We start from the raw sequence: 21,221 nt of genomic DNA, 5'->3' as shown, positions 1-21,221 counted from the left end.
ATCAAAAATAAACTCAAAATGGATTCAAGACCTAAAGCCATAAAAATCCTAGAAGAGAACACAGGCAATAATTTCTCTGACATCAGCTGTAGCAACATCTTTCTAGACATGTCTCCTGAAGCAAGAGGAACAAAAGCAAAAATGAATTATTGGGACTATATCAAAATAAAAAGCTTCTGCACAGTGAAGGAAACAACCAACAAATCTAAAAGACGATCTACTGAGTGGGAGAGGATATTTGCAAATAACATACAAGATAAAGTATTAGTATCCAAAATATATAAAGAACTTCTACAACTCAATTAAAAAAATGAGCAGAAGACATGAACAGACATTTCTCCAAAAAGGACATACAGATGGCCAACAGACACATGAAAAGATGCTCAATATCACTCATCATCAGAGAAATGAAATCAAAACCATGATAAGATACCACCTCACACCTGTCAGAATGGCTAAAATCAACAAGAAATAACAGATGTTGGAGAGGGTGTGGAGAAAGGGGAACCCTTATGCTCTGTTGGTGGGAATGCAAGCTAGTGTAGCCACTGGGGAAGACAGTGTGGAGTTTCCTCAAAAAGTTAAAAATAGAGCTACCTTATGACCCAGTAATTGCAGTACTGCATATTTACATGAAGAATGTGAAAACACTAATTTAAAGGGATACATGCACTCTGGTGTTTATAGCAGCATTTTTTACAATAGCCACGATGTGGAAGCAGCCCAAGTGTTTATCAATAGATGAATGGATAAAGATATATATACACAATATATATACACAATAACATGGGTGGATCTGGAGAGTATAATGCTAAGTGAAGTAAGCAAGTCAGAGACAGACAAATACCATATGATGTCATTCATATGTGGAATATAAGAAACAAAGCAAATGAGCAAAGGGAAAAAAAGAGAGAAACCAAGAAACAGATTCCTAACTCTTGAGAACACACTGCTGGTCACCAGAGGGGAGGTAGGTAGGAGGATGGATGGAAGAGGTGATAGGGATTAAGGAGTGCACCTGTTGTAATGAGCACCAGGTGATACATGGAATTGTTGAATCACTGTATTGTATACCTGATACTAAGAAAACACTGTATGTTAACTAGAATTAAAATTAAAACTTAAAATATAAATTATAATAACTAAGTTTTCATTTGAGTGGAGGCTTTCTTGCCGTTAGAGCTTCTCTAGGATTAATTAATACTTAGCAAGGTACAAACTAACCAACCAGTTCTTAATTATTTACAGGTTGATGAAACTTTCTAGAGGCTCCTGATTTTGTTTTTTCCATGATTAGGTGGTTCATTGCTCACTGGAAGCATGTTTTGCAAAAACTGGAAGTTTGATACTACATAAGGCAAGCTAAGATTTGGTATATCCCCACAATCTAGGGCATACACTGGAAAACAGACATGAAATAAACCCATGAGTATAAAACCAGGGATCCTTTCTGAAGTAGATTTGCTTCACTTAGCTCAATCTTGATGGATTGGTCAAGATGAATTCAGTGTATTGATTGTTTCCAGAGTTGGAAAGCTTGACAGGTGCCATGTTGAGTGTGAAACTTCTTTACAAGCTGGTTGGCTGCTTGATACCATTGTTCTGCTTTATCAGATACTTTATGTGATGTCTCTCATCCCTCAATTTACTCAGTGCATTTGCTTCACTCCTGCTGAGCGTGGACCCAGATGTCAGCCTCTGGAGTTCATGAGCGGTCTCCATGTGGCTTCCATGGGGTCCGTTGTCCTTCTTCCCCAGGTCCTGTCAGCCGCAGTTCAGACTTGGTCTAAGAGTTCCTGTCCAGGTGTGGCAGGGGCACCACCTTGGGTCTGTCAGTGTGGATGCAGAACCTGCAGCCACCTCCCTTCCCGTGCTGAGCCCCTTGCTGGCTTCCCTGGCGGCTGAGCCAGGCCCATGTGAAGGATGGGTAGCAGAATATGCCTCTCTGCATAAGGGTTAATTTGAGCTGATTATTTTGGGAGACAGCAGACAAAGGATAAGCTCTGGAAGTAGAATAGAAGTTACCCTTTTGTAAGGGACTGGACAGCTTCAAAGACTATGTCTCTTCCCACGCAGGAAGAGAAGGATGTGTCCATGTCAGGACGCGTGCACCAATGCAGAAAACATGACTCAGATCTGTGTAGCTAACCTCATTCTGTTTACATACTTTCCCTGTCACCTGCCCAGACTGGCTCCCCCACACCTTTTCTCTCTTCCACCTAGCTGAAGATGGTGTTGCAGCCTGAATTGTGAGCCACCTCTTTGATAGGTACACATTTCTCCCCAGGCATGTCCCATTGGCACATGAGGTCTATGTATTAGTAAACTTCTTTTTGGGGTTTTTCTCCGTTAATCGTCTTTTGTGGCAGGAACCACAGCAGAAAACTTAGAGGGTTTACCTTTTTTAAAAATATTTTATTTATTATTCATGAGAGAATAATAAATAAAACACAGAGAGTAAGGCAGAGATACAGGCAGAGGGAGAAACCACTTTTACAAGCCAACCAGCTTGTAAAGAAGTTTCACATTCAACACGGCACCTGTCAGGCTTCCTATGGGGAGTCTGATGCAGGACTTGATCCCAGACTGCAGGATCACGACTTGAGCCAAAGGCAGACGCTCAACCACTGAGCCACCTAGGCATCCCAATTTAGAGGATTTAAAGGAAAGTGGTTTCCCCTCCTGTACCCGAGTATCTCCATCCCTATACTACCTTCCCTTCCTCTTTCTGGGCTGTCAGACAGTTCAGACTGCCTACCTTCCAATGGACTCACACTACTGCTGAGAAATTCTCTGGTTTCTGGATCACTTCCTAGTATATTTCCTCATTGCTGATCCATAACATTGTCCATATTCTGTGGACAACATCCACAAATCCTTCCCACTACACTTTGTAAAAACAAGTTCCTCCCTCGTGTATAATATTCTGCTCTATATAAAGTTTTTGGTCTCTATCTCTTCTCAGTGGTGAAAGACTTTGAAAATGGGTAGCTGGTCTTACCATCCCAAAGCCCCCAAGAACTGTGAAGAACGCTTGGCACATGATATCTCCCCAAAACCCCTGCACTAAGAGATGTGACTGAACGTTAACATGGTTTCTGGCTGGCAGCCTAAGGTCAGCATCCCTGGGACAACCCAGCGCCCCCTTGAGTTCCAGCCTGGAAAAGCGTGGGGCTCTGAAAAGAATTAACTGTTCATTCTAGCCAACACCTGGCGATGGGCCCCTGGCCTCCCTTTCTCATGGCATTTGCTATAAAAGGCCCGCAGTCGTAAATCCCTTCTCTGTCCCTCCAAGGGATGTATATATCTCCTGTGACTCGGGGGTGTCTTTCTCAGGGACCCAACAGCCATCAGGAAGGACAGGGTCTCTGCCTCCCGTCTCTGTGGGAGGACGGACTCTTGACTCTGATCATTGCCAGCCAGCAGACACAGCTGCCTAATCACATTTACACCAAGCTACGCTTTGTCATTTTTCAGTTCTGTGACTACTTGCATCCCTACCTGCCTCCTCATCCTCCCCTTAAAATTCCCAGTCATGTCTGTGTAACTCAGAATGGAGTCCTCCTTTCCCTTGCCATCAGCAGTTACTGAATGCTGTTTCCACTGTTTCAGCAGACCTCCAGCCTGTTGATATCTGACACCCTAGCACGGGCTATGGGCAATACGGTGTGACACCTCTCTTGAGTCCCTGAGAAGAGCCTGCAAGGCCAATTCGGGATAGAGGAGTGTGGGGGCTGTGCATGTATTCATTCACTCATGCCTTGTTTAATCATGCCCCAGGCACTGCAGTGTGCGATGGCTCCCACAGAACTGCGTGGCTCGTAGAACCACATGAGAGGAGGACATCGGACTCCCAGATACAACTGCTCCCACCACAGCACTTTCTGCAGTCACCTAAGTGTGGAGGATTGATGGAAATTGGTCAGGCTGATAGATTTGTTCACAAAGGTGTTTTATGGCATTAGAAAATTTAATATATTCTTTACATATTGATGGAGGGTTGTTAAATCTCATTGCTAATGGTTTTGTAACGTAAATACCAAGTGAGAAGAGGTCATTTGCACCTGCTTTCTGGATTTGCAGTTTCACAAGATTTTTTTTTTTTTTTTGGTTGGTTCAGTGTGTGTGTTTTTTGTTGTTGGAAACAGTCTTCAGAGAATCCCACTTTAACCTCGCAGAATGAATCACAGGTGTTTTTCCTTATTTCGCAGCCCAAATATCAAGTTACTGGGATCTCTCAGCCTTGTAATTATATGCCAATACTACATGAGGTGCTGATTGTCTGCGTTTGATTCACCCATTATTTGGTCTCTCCCCCTTCCTCACCCAAAGGTTACATTTGCATAAAAGATATTTGAGGATGACGCTTGATCATCGGAGGCTTGAGTCCTTACTGCCTACATTACAGGCTGTGGTGGAGAGAGATCAATCTGAGAGACATCTAGCAATCCAGGTGCAGGCTTTTGACATTGTCAGGAAATCATCTTCATGAGGGAACTGTGAAATTCTAATGTCTCAATTACCACATGTTACAAGCCTCCCTCCCACGCTTTGTCTTACCACCCCATCTTCTGTAACCCCCTCCCACTGAGGGTGAGAGATGGAGGAATCATGCTCAACTTTTGTGCAGTTCCCAGACTGAACTGTGCATCAGAATCACCTGGGGGTTTCTACACACACACAAAACCTCACTCTTTACAAAGAGACAAGTTCTGTTAATGAAAGGTCAGGGCTCAGGCATTTGTATTTTTAAAGCTTTCTGGGGGCTTTTGATGCAAACCAGGACTGGAAAAACTATGGTCCATATAACAGAAATGTGAGTTATACAGCCACACCAAAGGAGGGGTTCAGTAACCATGTGCAAATCATATCCTGGAATCCAAGGGCTCCTGAAAAGTTGGGTAGCCTTTTTTGCCAAACACTGCTCCCCCCATTGCAGGATGTGTTGGAGTATAAATACCTCTCCTCACCACCCCCAACACACCCGCCATCACCGACCACACCCTAGGAGGTGTGAGCATGATGTGAAAGATGGACACCACGCCCTCGGAGAAACGGCCAGCCAACATTTTAGCAAAACTTTATGTTTGCCTTACATTTTTCTTAGTTTGGTTTTCCCTAAAATAAACTCTAAGACAAGAACTTAGATGCAATTGAAGGAGCAGGGAATGTGAGTCAAGGAAGGGAGAAAAGCCAAGATGGGATGCACCATTGTGCAGACTCCCACTGTAGGTGACCAGGGCTCACTCCTGTGCAAGCCTCCGAGGAGCAGTGTGGAGGCAGCTCAGGAGTGTCCTGTCAGAGGACCAGAAAACTGGAGGACTTACCCACCAGCAACAGTCCCAGGCCAACCCAGGGCTGCCACCAGGGGCATTTAAATTGCAGTTCTTGGGTGCAGCCTTTCCTGAACCAGGCAAGCTCACAGGGTGCCTCAGGAAGCCTCTGCAGAAGAGCACAGGTGTGGGCTTTTGAGTCTAGAAGCGTTCTGTGCACACAGAAGCTGCCCACCATCACTGCAGGTGACCTCAGAGCAGGCTGACAATATCTGAAGCCCAAATTTTGAGACGTTTCCAACTGGATCTTATCTGGGTCTAGTCTCAAAGGCCCTGATACAAAGGAGTGTCCCTACCAGTACAGACTGACCTGGTACATGGTCAGTGGGAAACAGAGACAGGCGAGGACCAGGACAAATGTTTCCATTCCCATGGCCATGAAAGGCTTCCTTTAGACCAGGATAGCAGCTACACGAAGGCATTCTAAGTATTGAACTACCTGCTCTCAGATGCTGCCTTTCCTCTGTGCTGTGCGACAGGGAGCACCTTTTCTGGGTTCCGCTGCCCTCTGGCTTCCTGGAGAGGTGGGTATCGCCAAAGATGGAAAGTGGGGGTCAGAGAAATGCCAGAGCATTCCACCCTTTCCCATGCTTTGAGGGCCCTGCCAGCAGGGACTACACTGCTCCGTGACTCTACCTCCCACTGACTGCCTATCCCTAGTACTGGAGATTAGAATTCCAAAATTAATCTCACTGGAATAAAACCAAGGAATGGGCAGGGTTGTGTTCATTTCTGGAGGCTCTAGGAGGGAATTCGTTTTCTTGACTACTCTAGAGTCTAGGGCTGGCCTCATTCCGTTACCCCCTCCTGCCTTCAAGGTCAGCAATGGCTGGTAGAGTCTTTCTCATGGTGTCCTTTGACCTACTTTTTTCTCTCCCTTTTCTGCTTTTAAGGACTCTCTGGTCCACTCAGATAATCCAGGATAACCTCCACATTTTAAGGTCAGCTGATTAGCAACCCTAACTCCATTTGCTACCTTAACTCCCTTTTACCATGCGATGTAACACATTCATAGATTCTGGGAATGAAGATGTGGATATTGTGGGGGAGGCCACTGTTTAGCCAGTTACATCAGATTTCTAAAACGGCAACTCTCTTCTGCAAATGATGCTTTTAGGTCCTGGAAGCGTGCAAGTTTGGTAACATGAGCAAGTATGGGAAGGGCATCCATCACATAGGGCCACAGTGAGTCATTTCTTTTCCTTTATTCTAAAAGGAAGATGGGGTCTTCTATCTGTTGAATAGTCTACATAAACACTTACTAGGTGTAAAACATGCTCCCATAATGGAGATAAAGGTGAATTTTCCATGGATTTTGCACTCAAGCACCTTTCTATCTACCAGAAACTTAAACATGCACAAAGTATACACAGACCAATGCAGGGAATGAGTAGAGCTGAATGACATTCTGCTCCGTGGAGTCACAGAATTGCCACATTGGCCTCACACTTCCAAAGTCAAGCCCTAGTGATTGTCTTCTCACCTGGGGGATGTCTTTTAAGTGTCACGCTGGGGAGGATGAGGGTGGCTTAGGCCAGGAGATATGGCCATAGGACACTGAACGTGTTACTCCATATGAATCTCAAGTTAAATATGGGATTTATTCTTTAATCATTTGGGGCAAATGGGATGAGTTCATGTAGCAAATGCTTACCATGAGGTTGCAGGGTGAGGACATCTCCACACCTTCTCATTTCTCTCCTGCTGCTCAGTGACTGTCCTTGTTCTATTCCATGCTGCTTCAATGTTTAATCCCGTTAAGTATCCCACATCTTAAAAATGTCTTTGTCTTAACCTTAGAAACTTGCATCTCTAGAGTAAATATTTTATACAATCACATTGATCTGTATTGAAAGAGTTACTGTTCTAGGAGATCCTTGCCGTGGTAGAAGTCATATCCAGACCATGGATGGATCAGGACAGAGGGACTGGGCTCAAGAATTAGACAAAACTGAAGGGAAACAATTGGGGATTAGATAAGACATTTTGCCCTAAGTCATGGGAACCAATTCAAGCTCTTAGGAAGCATGTGGGACTTGCAGGGGACTGGACAGTAAGTGTCCAGGAACCTCTGCTGCTCCTCTATGCCACTCCCTGTTTCTGCTCTGTTCTCCATTACCTGCAAGCTGGTTTTCCCATCAATTCAGCCTGTGCTATAGCACATGGTCCCCCTCAGGGGCTACCTGTCTCTCAGTCCCCATCTACAGGGATAGGAGGAGGGCTTGACTGGTCATCTTGACCCCATATCCAGTCAACTATGAGCTCAGAGGGCACAGTCATGTAGTATGAATGAGGCCATTCTCATGGCCTCAGAAAAGGCATTGTTTGGAATTAGCCAAACTCATGCTTAGGGGCACAGTCCTCCAGATGGTCAAGTCCACCCAAGACTTCTGACACCAACTGCAAGTTCACAGGTTTCCGAGAACTATCCTTGGATTCAAGAATTCATTAAAAAGTCTCATAGAACCCACTAAGAATTATTACTCTCATGGACACATTTACTACAAGGATAAGATACACATTAGAATCAGCCAAAGGAGGAAGCATAGAGCAGAGTCTGGGAAGCTTACAAATGTGAAGATTCTGTCGTGCTCAGTGTACCTTTCGGTACTGATGTATGGCTGAACTGACTGAGTGTTGTCAGGCCTGGAAGCTCACCCAAGCTTTGGTGTCCAGGTATTTTACTGAGGCTTCATTACCTAGACATGATTAATTCATCAATTGCCCATGTGTTTGAACTAAATTTCCAGCTCCCATCCCTGGAGGTCAGGTTGGTATCAGCAGTCTGAGACCCCTGTGCTCTCATCATATGATTGGTCTTTCTGACCTGGTTAGTCCCCACTCTAAGACTGCTAGGTGTGTCCTCCCACCCCAGTCATCTTAGTAATTAACTATCAGAGGTGGTACAAGGAGCCTGCCATGAATGAGAAAGACATCCCTATCAGGAAATTCCAAGTGGATCAGGAGCCAAAGATAAAGGCCAGTCCTGTTTGGGATAAGGACAAATTCCTTACTACACAGAAGTAAACATAGTAGCCATTCTGCTTAAATGGTCTTAATGCAAAACACAATAAAATAGAATTTAATTTAATTTTTTTTTTGAGAGAAAGAGAGTGAGTGCTCAAGGGGAGGGGAGGGATAGAGGAGGAGAGAGAGAGCATCTAAAGCAGACTCCCTTCTCACTGTGATGTCTGATGCGAGGCTTGATCTCACGACCCTGAGATCATGACTTGAGCCAAAACCAAGAGTCAAATGCTTAACCAACTGAGCCACCCAGGTGCCCCCAGTGGGCTCTAATTTTAAAGAAAGCTTCATGTTTTCTGCTCTGTGGTGACCACAGAAAGCAGGGTCAGAGACCTGGTGGTGGACTCCATCCCTTGCTGATGCACCAGCCCACAGTGGAGTTGACTGTAGCTAAGAGTCCATGGTGGCTGGGGAGAGGGGGTAGTACCCGCAGTGTCAAAGAACATTCAGGGCAACACGTGGTTCCAATGACCAGAACAGGTCCCAAGTCCTTTGTATTCAGTGAAGTCAGGCTTCTGGATTCTCCCACCTTCCTTTTCTGTATCTCCTGTCTTGTCCCAGCTGTCTTCCAGTGGCCCCAAAACCCCAGGATTATGACTCTTTCTTTGCCACAGCCAGCTCCATTCACACAGCCGTGCCCACAATCCTAATCACTCAGCTGCTGGGAAGGGTTGTAGTCAGGTAAACTAATGCATAATTCATGTTTAATCATGTATGTCCTTTGCAAATTCTGTTCTGTTTACCAGGAAAGAGAGTCAAAGTCTGAATTCAGAGTGAGTTACAGTCAGGGATTAGACTGTTAAAGTTGTCAAAAGCGAGAAGACTAACCTGTTATTTTAAACAATTTGATGCAAACCTGGTCAGCAACACCGATTTGGAGAGCAGGAAATTAAACAACATAGACTATTATTGCAGGGTTTTCAATAAACTCAAGTGTGCAGACTCCTGCTTATCTCTTCCTAGTGGGGTGGCAAACTAATTATTTTAGCTAAGACAGCAGGCACCTCAGAAAACAGAAGCCAACCAAATCAACAATTCTCTGAGTCAAGTTCAAAGTAACAAGTCCCAGAGACAAGGAACTTCAAACTCCACCCATTTCTCCTTGTTTTGAATTTGAATACACTGCCAGGGAAGGCTCACACTCCCAATGGGACGAAAATGGCAATTGAATTGTGCAGAAGCAAAACACACAGATATAGATGGATCTGAGCATCACACAAGCTTCACCATGTAATCAGTATGAATATAGACGTTGCAACACTGGAGAAGTAGCTCAGCCTTACTGGGTATGATGAAATGCAAACTTGGGTCACCAAAGCCTTTTTCCAGACTTAACCTCCAAATCTTTAAGATTTGGGGTGGAGCGTGTCAACATGGAAACTGCCCATCAACTTGATTCAGAATAGAACATCTAGTGATATGAAAGACAGGACATCTCTACACAGGTGAATACTAATTCAAACTCTAGGGACATTCTGGACTTGGGTGAATTCTCTGGGAGTGGTATTATCAACATCAGCAGCAAGTTCCCAGACAAGAGTCTGAGAAAACTCTTTATTTGGATAACATTGGTTTTTATATAATTCAAACCTGTTATTTCCATAGCGGGCCTAGAGAAGCCATTAAGTAGACCCTGACTTTTTTATTTAAGGAGAGAAAATTTATTTAATTTATTTAAATTCAATTTACCAACATATAGTATAACACTCAGTGTTCATCTCATCACATGCTCTCCTTAATACCCGTCACCCAATCACCCCATCCCCACCCCCCATCAACCCTCAGTTTGTTTTCCAGAGTCGGGAGTCTCTCATGGTTTGTGTTCCTCTCCAATTTTTCCCTACTCAGTGTTCCCTCCTTCCCTATGGGCCCTTTCACTATTTCTTATATTCCACAAATGAGTGAAAACATATGATAACTGTCTTTCTCTGATTGACTTGTTTCGCCAGCATAATACCCTCTAGTTCCATCCACTTAGAAGCAAATGGCAGGTATTCATCCTTTCTGATGGCTGAGTAATATTCCATTGTGTATATACACCACATCTTTTTTATCCATTCATCTGTGGAAGGACATCGTGGCTCTTTCCACAGCTTGGCTATTGTGGACATTGCTGCTGTGAACATTGGGGTACAGGTGTGACTACATCTGTATATTTGGGATAAATACCTAGTAGTGCAATTACTGGGTTATAGGGTAGCTCTATTTTTAACTTCTTGAAGGTGTACCAGTTTGCATTCCCACCAACAGTGCAAGAGGATTCCCCTTTCCCCACATCCTCCCCAACATTTGATGTTTTCTGTCTTTTTAATTTTAGCCATTTTCACTGGTGTAAGGTGATAGATATCTCATTGTAGCTTTGAATTGTATTTTCCTGATGGCAAGTGACATGGAGCATTTTTTCATGTGCTTATTGGCCATGTGTAGGTCTTCTTTGGAGAAATGTAGGTTCATGGCTTCTGCCCATTTCTTGACTAGATTGTTCTTTGGATGTTGAGTTTGATAAGTTCTTTATAGATCTTGGATACTAGGCCTTTATCTGATAGGTTATTTGCAAATATCTTCTATTCTGTAGGTTGTCTTTTAGTTTTGACTATGTCCTTTGCTATATATCTTGATGTAGTCCCAATAGTTCATTTTTGTTTCTGTTTCCTTGCCTCTGTAAGAAGGCAAGAAGTTGCTGTAGCCAAGTTCAAAAAGGTTGTTGCCTGTGTTCTTCTCTAGGATTTTGATGGATTCCTCTCTCACATTTAGGTCTTTCATCCATTTTGAGTTTATCTTTGTGTATGGTGTAAGAGAATGGTCTACTTTCATTCTTCTATATGTGGCTGTCCAATTTTCCCAACACCATTTATTGAAGAGACTGTCCTTTTTCCATTGGATATTCTTTTCTGCTTTGTCGAAGATAAGTTGACCATAGAGTTGAGGTTCCATTTCTGGGTTCTCTATTCTGTTCCATTGATCTTTGTGTCTGTTTTTGTGCCAGCACTATACTGACTGGATGATCACAGTTTTGTAATATAGCTTGAAGTCAAGCATTGTGATGCCCCCAGCTTTGGTTTTCTTTTTCAACATTCCTCTGGGTATTCAAGGTCTTTTCTGGTTCCATCCAAATCATAGGGTTATTTGTATCGGCTTTGTGAAAAATGTCAATGATATTCTGATAGGGATTGTACTGAATGTGTAAATTGCTCTGGGTATCACAGACATTTTCACAATATTTATTCTTCTAATCCATGAGCATGGAATGTTTTCCCATTTCTTTGGGTAGACACTGATTTTTACAACTCGATTTACATTTGGAAATTTAAGGTTCTTGATTTCAGTTGACGTATTTGTGAATCTAAATTATTGCAAATTCCTACTGACTATGCTAGTCATTTTATATGCTTAGAAAGTATTGCTTTGGATGGTTATGTTAATTGCCATTTCGAACCAATTTCTGTGTGTGTGTGTGTGTGTGTGTGTGTGTGTGAGAAAACAAACTGTTACAAATCACCATTCTGCATCACAGTTTGGTAGTAAATTATAGTATATTGAGCTAAAGTGTTTCTGTTGTAATGTAGAATGGAGAAAATTATCAAAATTTACTATCCATAGTGAAAAGCTTAATGTTCATTGTCTTTTGTAAACATGGAAATTAAAACAATTAGGAATAAGAAATGAACTTTGTTTGTTTACAAACACAATCAATTCTATTCATCAATACTTTTCTGGTCTTTAGGGAATCCATTGTTCTCTTTGTGACAGTTGAATAGATTTAGATATTATTCTCCTAGCCTTCATTTTAAATTAAACATGCTCAGTAATTATTTATAGAGTGCTTACCATTGCAGGGTACTGCAGGAGACACAGGGAGAATAGACCCAATTTCTGTCCTTAAATATATATATTTTTTATTCATTCATGAAAGACACATAGAGAGAGAGGCAGAGATACAGGCAGAAGGAGAAGCAGGCTCCATGCAGGAATCCTGATGTGGGACTCTATCCCGGGACTCCAGGATCATGCCCTGAGCCAAAGGCAGACGCTCAACCACTAAGCCACCCAGGCGTCCCTGTCCTTAAAAATTTAGGTTTTACATTGAGATATAAAGGTTCTGGTTCAGGGGTCATTTTCTAGCTATTTTCACATAAGTTCTTATTTACATCATCTAATAATCTTTTAAAGTAGAGAAACTACTTTCATTAAATATAAGGCATAGTATTAGGGTAGTTATAACACTGTGATGTGGGCTGAGGCATGGTAACATTACACAGATGATAAGTGAAGGAATTCTCAGTCCATTTCTAGTGCTCTCACCATGTTTGAGACAGAGTTAAGTGCCTATGTGTTAAGAAAGTGCTTGAAGGGTTTGGAGGAGGTCGCATAATAATAATTTGAAAAATCTCCCCAATGAATGCTATATGAATCTCAGTTTCTTCTTAGAATCTCTGTTGCGTATATTTAACCCCATCATTCTAGTTATTTCCCTGGCAGATTATAGATTTGTCTTTGCAACTGAGTCAACATGAGTTCTCTCCTTGGACAAGCCAGAAATCACACCAGGTGAGTTGTTGCACAAAGGAAACTTTATTTGCAGTAAATCAGATCACAGAATGGCTTCCAAAGTAGCGACTCCCTGAGAGAGGGTGAATGCATGTAGAGGTGGGAGGGAATAAGGCCTCGCCTGAGCCTTAAGGAAATGCGCCTGTGCATTATGTAAATAGGGCTAGTGCTCCTCCTTGAGTGGGGATTTTAGCATTATAATGAGCTAAAGGGCCATTCTAGAGGTCATACTAGAGGTCACCATAGTCCTTCTGCACAGGGGCCAGTTGGGGTTATGCTGAAACTGGTCTGGGTGATCTGGGCTGGTCAGGACAGTTGCTGCTGCTCCAGGGGTGGTTTTTGGTTTCCAGATTTCCATTTGCCTGAGTTAAGAGACAAGCTGTAAAGAAGAGCTTAAAGGAAAATGTGGGCCAAGGGTCGATGAGGACAAGCAGGTGGGCAGTCAAGGTCAGGTCTTGGGGTGCAGCTGGTGACACCTTCACTTCTTTGGCCTGCATTTCTGTATGCTCTCTCCCATTCTTCTCACCTCTTTCCCTCTGCATTCTTGGAGAGCTGTTTTTAGACTGTCGCTCAGTTTTCTGCAGGATTAATGTGTTTCCTTCTGCCTCTAGAGCACATGGCTCACTCTTTATGGTGCATTGTTCCAATTACAGAAGTGCTATATTTTCTTGATTCCTTGAGAAAAGCAGAAGTTCTCTAAAATTTTTGAAAGCATGCCCTTCTTCCGGGTTTTTAGATTCAAAAAACCTTAAAAAGAAAGGCTCAATTGTATGAGTTACCTGATCTCACAGCATTTCTTTATCTGAAAGTAAGGTTCATAGTAGTGTTCACTTCAAAGGGTTGGTATGGCAGGTAAATGAGTGAGGACACTTAAAGACTGGCCCAGTCAGGGGACAGAAACCACACAGCAGGCTAAGCTGGGGAAGTTTAATGTAAAACTTTATTGACCATGATAAAAGACTATCTGGTAGAACAAACTCTGTGTGGTCCTCCAGGTTGAGGGAGGCAGGAAGGACAAACCTGGGAAGGGCTCAGGCTTCCACTGCAGGTGATGTGGCTCAGCCCACAAGTAGAAGTTTCCCTGTTTGGCCAGACTGGAGCTGCTGGGCAAGCAGCAGGCTTCTGGAACACAAGCTGGTGATGAGAGCAGGTATGGCGTGGGCATGCAGGGGGAGAGCCAGCATCGACTGGGATGGGAGCCCTACAGGGCCTGTGGATTGTAGGCACTCTAGCTTCCATGTTGAAAGGGCTTTGGATGGGTATGGCCAGGCCATGGCTGCAGGGCCACAGGGTCTGTGGCTGGTGCAGGCTCTCCTGGATGAACTCACCCTCTACCACTGACCCCAACTCCTATGAGAAAGGGCAGGAGAGCCTCCACCCTCTGGCAGTTTCCTCTCACTCTCTACTGAGAAAACTGGACAATGTGATCACTTTAAAGGAGAAATAGAGAATTTCATTGTTTATCACAGAACTTATACTGAGAAGATGATTCGGAGCTGAGAGGGGATATATGAATTATTGGTACAGAACTTAAAACTGTGCCTGGCTCTGAGTCTCTGCCACTACTATAGTGTTCCTTTCTTTAATAATCTTTGAATAAGGAAATACCTTGTGGCCTGGTGTGAACCAACAGTTACATTGAGGGTCTTCAGCTCTGCTTGGTTTTAATTTAGAAGCTAGCAGATTCTTTCTCTCCTACAAAGAATCAGCATTAAGGGTGATACAAACAGCCCTTAGCCCGACTTTATAGGCGTTTTCCTAATGGGGGTCTTGCCTACCTGGCTGGCTGATCACCCTGATTATTAGAGATGGATGCAATATATAGAAGGATTCTGTACAACATCGAAGACACCACTCCTTACCACCTCTGGCCCCTGGGCCCGTTCCTGCTCAGCCAGGCCCACAGCGCTTCCAGGATGTTATCATTGTGTGTCCTCCTCTGTGGCCGCTGCTGCCAGTTTCTGTGGCATCATGGGAGTGACAGTCTCTGAATGGGAATGTGAGCATGAAGGAGGTCAGCAGTCGGCTGGAAGCACATTATTCTGATGCTGAGGACAAGACTGTAATGCTTTCCAGGCAGCGTAAGTCTAGACACGGAGGCTTTTCTGACCTTGTTCGTGGCATTATATTTGCTCTCTGCTTTAGAAGGCAGGGTAAGTCAAGGTCAGGGATAAATTTCTCAGTCAATTGCCATATATCCCGCTGATGGTAGAACATCTCAGCAGATCGATCTCCAGAATTGCAGTTAATTTTTGTTGTTCTGTTTATCATTTCAAATATTTTACTTGGGAGTGGGAAAATGAATACTAGGGGCTATGAGCATACTATCTTATAAATTGTGAGTCTACAGTTTGGCATCTATCACTTCCTCAAAGTAAGTATTACAAGTATCGTAATATTTTACATATTATATTTAATTATAATTTATATAATTTATTATTATTATAGCTACCACTTAATAAGTGCTTGCCATTTGGAACATGGCATGTGTTTCTCATCTCCCTTTAATACAATACTATGAGATGAGGCACGATCTTCACTTAATGGGCAAGGAACCAAAGCTTTGTACATTTTGTTAAACTACAGAAATTCATGCTTTAGTTACCAGAATTCAAATTCAGGTTATTGTAAAAATAAAGTCCATGTGCTCTGTTATGCTGCTGTTTTATTTTACATTTTTTTAAAGTAGGGTCCACATGGCTCATCAGCGTCCTACCACCCCACCAATTGTCAGTCTAAAAGAGACAAATCATCAACTCAAACTTCCCATCTACCTCCTCTTCCACTTTTGCTTCAAGAGCTCGGCCATTTTTGCGTAAACATTGCCTTCCAGTGGCAGAGACTTTACAGCACATCACGGTGTGGAACTCATGGTTAGGTGGATTGACTAGTGAGAGAGTTTCCCTTCATACTTAATGTCAGTATGTTTCTCTGTAGTTTGTATGCAGACGCTGCACTACTGGGTTCTGGGGCGTCAAAGGATACGTCTGTTCCCACTACTCAGGTATGTGAAAACTGGCTGTACCGTCTATCAAACCAAACTGTTAACTCAATGAATTCACAGTGGACTAAAACTCTTAAGATTTTTCATGATTACTATTCTTAAATACATCTCCTTCTTAGGTTTTGGCAAACTTAGCTTGTTAAATGGAAATCTATTTTATTTATTCTCCTGTGCCACTGAGTCATGGGTTTGGTGTGTTGTTCCAGTTTACTGAGGTCCTCCCAGGTCCTGGCTCTCTCACCATTGTACACACCTAAAGTAGCTTGCAGTACATGCCAATGTCTAAGTCTCTAAAAACAACTTGGAATGAGATTGGGCCAAGGAAAGCCTGGCAACATGATGTTAGACACCTTTCCCACTAATTACAAACCCACTTAAGTGTAGTATCACCATTGTGTCCATGAGAACCTTTACTGAATGTATTGCTAAAAATCCAATAATACTAACTGAATGATTTTCTCTTTACCCATGAAATTCAAATATCTAGAGTTTCCTAGAAGTAGAAAAAAAAGTAACATTTTTGAGTGATATTTTTGCCTCCACAGAGGCTACACTAGGGTTGGTAGAAGGGAGTCCCCACTGGCATGAAGCCTCAGCTGGAAAGGAACCAGTCTGATGAACATAATGAACATAATGGGTGAGGGTTTGAGAGGAATAGTAGGAAGTCTTGGTCTTTGCTGGAACCCTGGCCCCACTCAGTCACTCAGGCCACTTGACATGAAACCTGTCAGTAAACTTCCTTCCAAGTTTGGATTTAAGCAATTAATTAAAAAAAAAAAAAAAGGATTAGTCATCATTCACATTTTTTTGAAATTCAAATCAGGATTAACCAAGAATAGGTTAGTGAAAGGCTGACTTACCATTACCTGTCAGGTTTTTGCAATGTGGGTATTTGGATAGCCTAAAATAACTGAATTTGACTTCATACTATTTTTTTTTTTAAAGTACTGGATGAAAAAAAAAAAAATAAAGTACTGGATGAGCCAGAAGTAAGTGTGTAGAGGAGCAGAACAATACTTTTTAACTGTTAAACTCATGGTTTGAAGGTTATTTCCTTTGGGAAGTCATTTTAATGTTGATTAATTTTAATTTGGGAAAGTACAATGGCAATTATTTGTGGAATGCAGGAATAATTACATATAACAATGTAAAGTCACTCTTGTTTGAAAAACGGAAAGGAAAAACTAGATGACCTCTAAGACCTCTTTCTGCCTGAAAACTGTAGATTTAGTGTTGGAGCAAATGGCTGAAAGTACAGAGAATGGCTGTCTCCATTCAGGGCTTTCTACCAGAGCATGTGCAAGTGCTCATGCTGCACTGGGCAGATTACACAGTGTGCAAGTGTTTGTGCTGAGTTGGGCAGATTAGTGGGTCCAAAGTGCTCACGCCCTGCTGGGCAGATTACAGCATGTGCAAGTGCTCATCATGTGCTGGGCAGATTAATTGACAAGCACTTGATTCCAAAGATCCACACAATTATGTGTAAAAGAGTTTGCATCTGTAAAACATCATTAAATGGGCACACATACAAATGAAACCCAGCTGCGTGACTCTTGGGAATTTAACCAAAAATGTTAGTTTGAGGTGTATTTCCAGATTGTGGGAGAGTGCAAATTAGAAAAGAAGGAAGTGCTTTTTAAAATAATGAATTTCCGTCTTGAAAATTAGAGTTAAAAAGTGGAAGAAAAGGATGACTGACAAAGGCGCTGATATGTTTGCAAGGAAAAACAATGCTAATTTATTTAGCAAGTATAATAGGTGTTGAGAACCTACTATGTTTCACCACTGGGCTGAGGATGGTATCTAGTAAAGTGGAGATCAAGCCCTTGTGGAACAGAATCTAATGGGGGTGATGGACATTAAACCAGTAATTCTATTGATAAATACATACTTGTAACATGTTACGAGTACCATAAAGAAAAATGACACGGCGTCGTGAGAGGGTTTGCCCAGGGACACAACCACAGAAGTCTTCTTGAAGGAGGTGACATTTCAGTTGTTCCCCAGGGGGTGAGTTGAGGTTAAAGAGGTGAGGGCTGTGGGAAGATAAACTCAGGCAGAGGTGTCAACGTCATTGTGAGTGGCTGAGAGAAGGGGAGTGGGATGAGAAGGTGTCAGGGACAGGCCAGGCAGCTCTACAGGACGGGCAGAACCTATAGGATTATGGGTCTCATGGCAGGGAGGATAGCTTCAGTAAAATGGAAATCACTAAAGGTTTGTAAGCAGAGGGGGTCCTGACTCTATTAGCATTTCACAAAGAACATTTGGGAGGATGGACAGGAAGAGGGCAAAGTGGACACAGAACAAGTCCTAGGATGTTTCCATAGACTGAGATGATGCAGCCTTAGTCCAGTGTTCTTCCCGCTGTGGTCTCAAGTTATTACAAACATAATGTGTCCTGTCATACATTTTTAAGATAACATTTATATTTCTCATTATGCTTAACAATTACAAAGGACATAGTTTCTGCTGTATTGTAAATATTGACAATTTAAAATGAAATAGTTGCATCTCTAATTTAAGTCAGTTAAATGAGAATCTAAAAACTATAGTGATTTGATACCCGCTATTATTACCCATTTAAAAATTCCAGGAACTAGCTCTTCTTTGCCAGGGGGAGCTTTGTATCACTCCTTTTTCTCTTCTTATTCCATTCCAAATTCCCCACAAGACTCTGTACTAATTTGCATGTTTTTATGCTTGAAACTCTTAACTGAATCATGTCTCTGCAACAAAAATATGCATATAAATTACCAAAAGGTTCTAAGTTCAATATGGGTTGAGGAATTATAACTAGTATACAATCGATCAAAACAACACAAATACTATAGAGACTTTTAAAAACAATCGTTAGAATAAAATTGTTCTGGAAATTAACTTTTAATGAGATGAATGGGGTGCTTTTTTCCCAAGTACTTTACATGTCCATGGATAAATATGACTTATTTCAGTTATTGATGTAATGAGACAGAGTTCAGCAATAATTCTGGTTCTATTTTTCTTTTTTAATAGATGAAAGCGGTTACACCCATGTTCATATAGATACAACAGGTAAGAATGAAAGTTTTGTTGTAGTATTTCTTTGAACCCCTGAGTTACATGCAAAAACCCAAATAGTAATTCATCATAAAAATTATCTTTTATCTATCAGCTAACAATTCTATTAGGTCCTCCTTCAATTTTTTTGAAAGCACAAAATTGGAAAAGAATGATTTATAACCCTGGAGGCCCTAACATTTGCAGGGCAAGAAGCAAAGAAAACCTCAAACCATATATTTAACTCTGTAAAAATACCCAGTTGGTTCTTGCTATTTGCAGTAGCTAGGTTCTAAAAAGTTGCCACAAACACTGATTTAGCAAATACTGAACCATTGCTCTGAGGGAATTACAGGGTTAGGTTCCTGAGAGCATTTACTTACATTTTTATCAACAGATCGATCCATAACCTTGTGTTATGTGTGTTTCTGTTTGAAGGTATTTATATACTATGATTCATTAACATTGAGCTCAGAGCCAAGAATCCTATGGAAAGCCTTGAGCTAAGTGCATGTCATGCACCTATTTTCTCTGGAAGACAAATCACAGCCTTCTCGCACTTGGGAGCACTAGGCAACACTTTTGCACTACATTTGGGTGCCATTTTAAACAGCAAAACCACCAGCAAAAAGCATAAAAATGTGGAAAACATGGCACTGACTAGATCAGGAAAGATCACTTGTTTACTACAGCATGAGAGCTGAAATGAGAAGGCTGTGCGCTGCCTCGTTCAGCCTCAGCCGGGAACCTGCTGGTCAGGACCTTCAAAATTGTCACCACTCACCACTCTGTGTATATCCACATGTAACCACAAAACACCACAAGTGTTGGTATAGGGGCTACACATACATTTGAGTGAGTAGGCGAATTCACAAATATGGAACCCGTGAATAATGAGGATGGGCTGTAATCGAGTTTATACATGGTCTAATAAAAAAGGTCCTATGGATCTCTATTATCACAGATCTCTGTATCTGTATGTACTTTCATAATGAAATGAAAGGTTAGATTTAAGTGTAAAAGTATCAGACCCCTTGGATTCTACGTGGAAGGGGAGCAGGAAGAGTCCACTCTGCTTGGTGGTTCTGGAAGAGTCCACTCAGCTCCATGCTGTGCCCGGCCTCCTGCTCTTTGGGCTGTGCAGAGGCGGAGGGAGGTCTCATGGTCATGCTGATTACCTACTCATTAGAATCACTCCTTTTCCTAATTTTAGAACAGTATTATTAGCCGTATTTTTATCAAATAATTTAATTATGCTGTTGTTATGATTTTTTACTAACAGGTGCCTTGTTTAACCCAACAGTTTCAGAAAGGGTTAGGAAAATATAAGTAAACAAATTATAATACACCTTTGCCAATACAATTTTAATAACGCTTATTATTTTCATGTCTTTCAATATTTTTTGTCAAAACATTGAAACAATGGATTTAGCTCAATGAATTTATGGAAAATGTCTGCTGTATCATTAGCATTGCCAAATCAATTAGCCAAATCAGACTGACTTTCAATCTTAAAATTTGACTTGTTTTCAATTTATACAAGTTAATTAATAAACATTTCAAAAGCTACTAGAGGAACACTGGGAAAGAAATTTGAATATATTTTTAGAAATGGACTATTAAACCAATCAAGTCAAGATCAAATAATGTAGATATAATTTATTTATGTTAATAAGCTATACAAGGGACATCTGGGTGGCTCAGTGGTTGAGCGACCTATTGAACTAGGTTTTCTAATTTAATCTTCATCTTATTTCATAATATGTGTAATATTTTCTACTCTCAAAAAAAATCAGTTTGTAGATGTTGAACCAAATAGATTTTTTAGCCTCATATACCTTTCTCTCACTAAATATCTAGAGATATTTTTACCATGATGTATATAACATTAATAAAATTATTTCCAAAGCAGTCTCTACAATGCTTTATAACAAAAGCTGATGACCAGTTTTCAATAACAACATGCTTTTAATCACACCTCTTCCTTCATAAATAATGTATTTAACTACATATCCGATTGTGTTGTTACAATTTAAGTAATGAGAAATAGTATATAGGTTTATTCTTATTTGTATAGTTTTTAAAAGATTTTATTTATTTCTTCATGAGAGATACACAGAGAGATGCAGAGACACAGGCAGAGGGAGAAGCAGGCTCCACGCAGGGAGCCCAGTATGGGACTTGATCCAGGGACTCCAGGATCACACCCTGAGCCAAAAGCAGGCGCCCAATCCCTGAGCCACCCAGACGTCCCGTGAGCAAAGAATGAGTTTGAG

The 21,221-nt window shown here is 41.7% G+C and overlaps 1 protein-coding gene across 2 annotated transcripts in view; it reads left to right on the top strand.

Annotated features, from left to right (window-relative positions):
- The window catches only part of DNAH14 (dynein axonemal heavy chain 14), a 475,011-nt gene that overhangs the window by 121,245 nt on the left and 332,545 nt on the right, over positions 1–21,221 (top strand). Inside the window, exon 1 of one of the 2 annotated variants that reach the window (XM_049112477.1) lies at positions 18,939–18,960. The exons of the other annotated variant lie outside the window; for it this stretch is intronic. The gene's annotated coding sequence lies outside the window, so the exon portion shown is untranslated. Of the gene's footprint in view, positions 1–18,938; positions 18,961–21,221 lie in introns of those variants that run through there. 2 annotated transcript variants of the gene reach the window in all.

The sequence above is a fragment of the Canis lupus genome, chromosome 7, assembly GCF_003254725.2.
Source record: "Canis lupus dingo isolate Sandy chromosome 7, ASM325472v2, whole genome shotgun sequence".
Classification (NCBI taxonomy): Eukaryota; Metazoa; Chordata; class Mammalia; order Carnivora; family Canidae; genus Canis; species Canis lupus.
The sequence above is the reverse complement of the archived record's forward strand: the minus strand, read 5'-3'. Positions and strand labels throughout refer to the sequence as shown.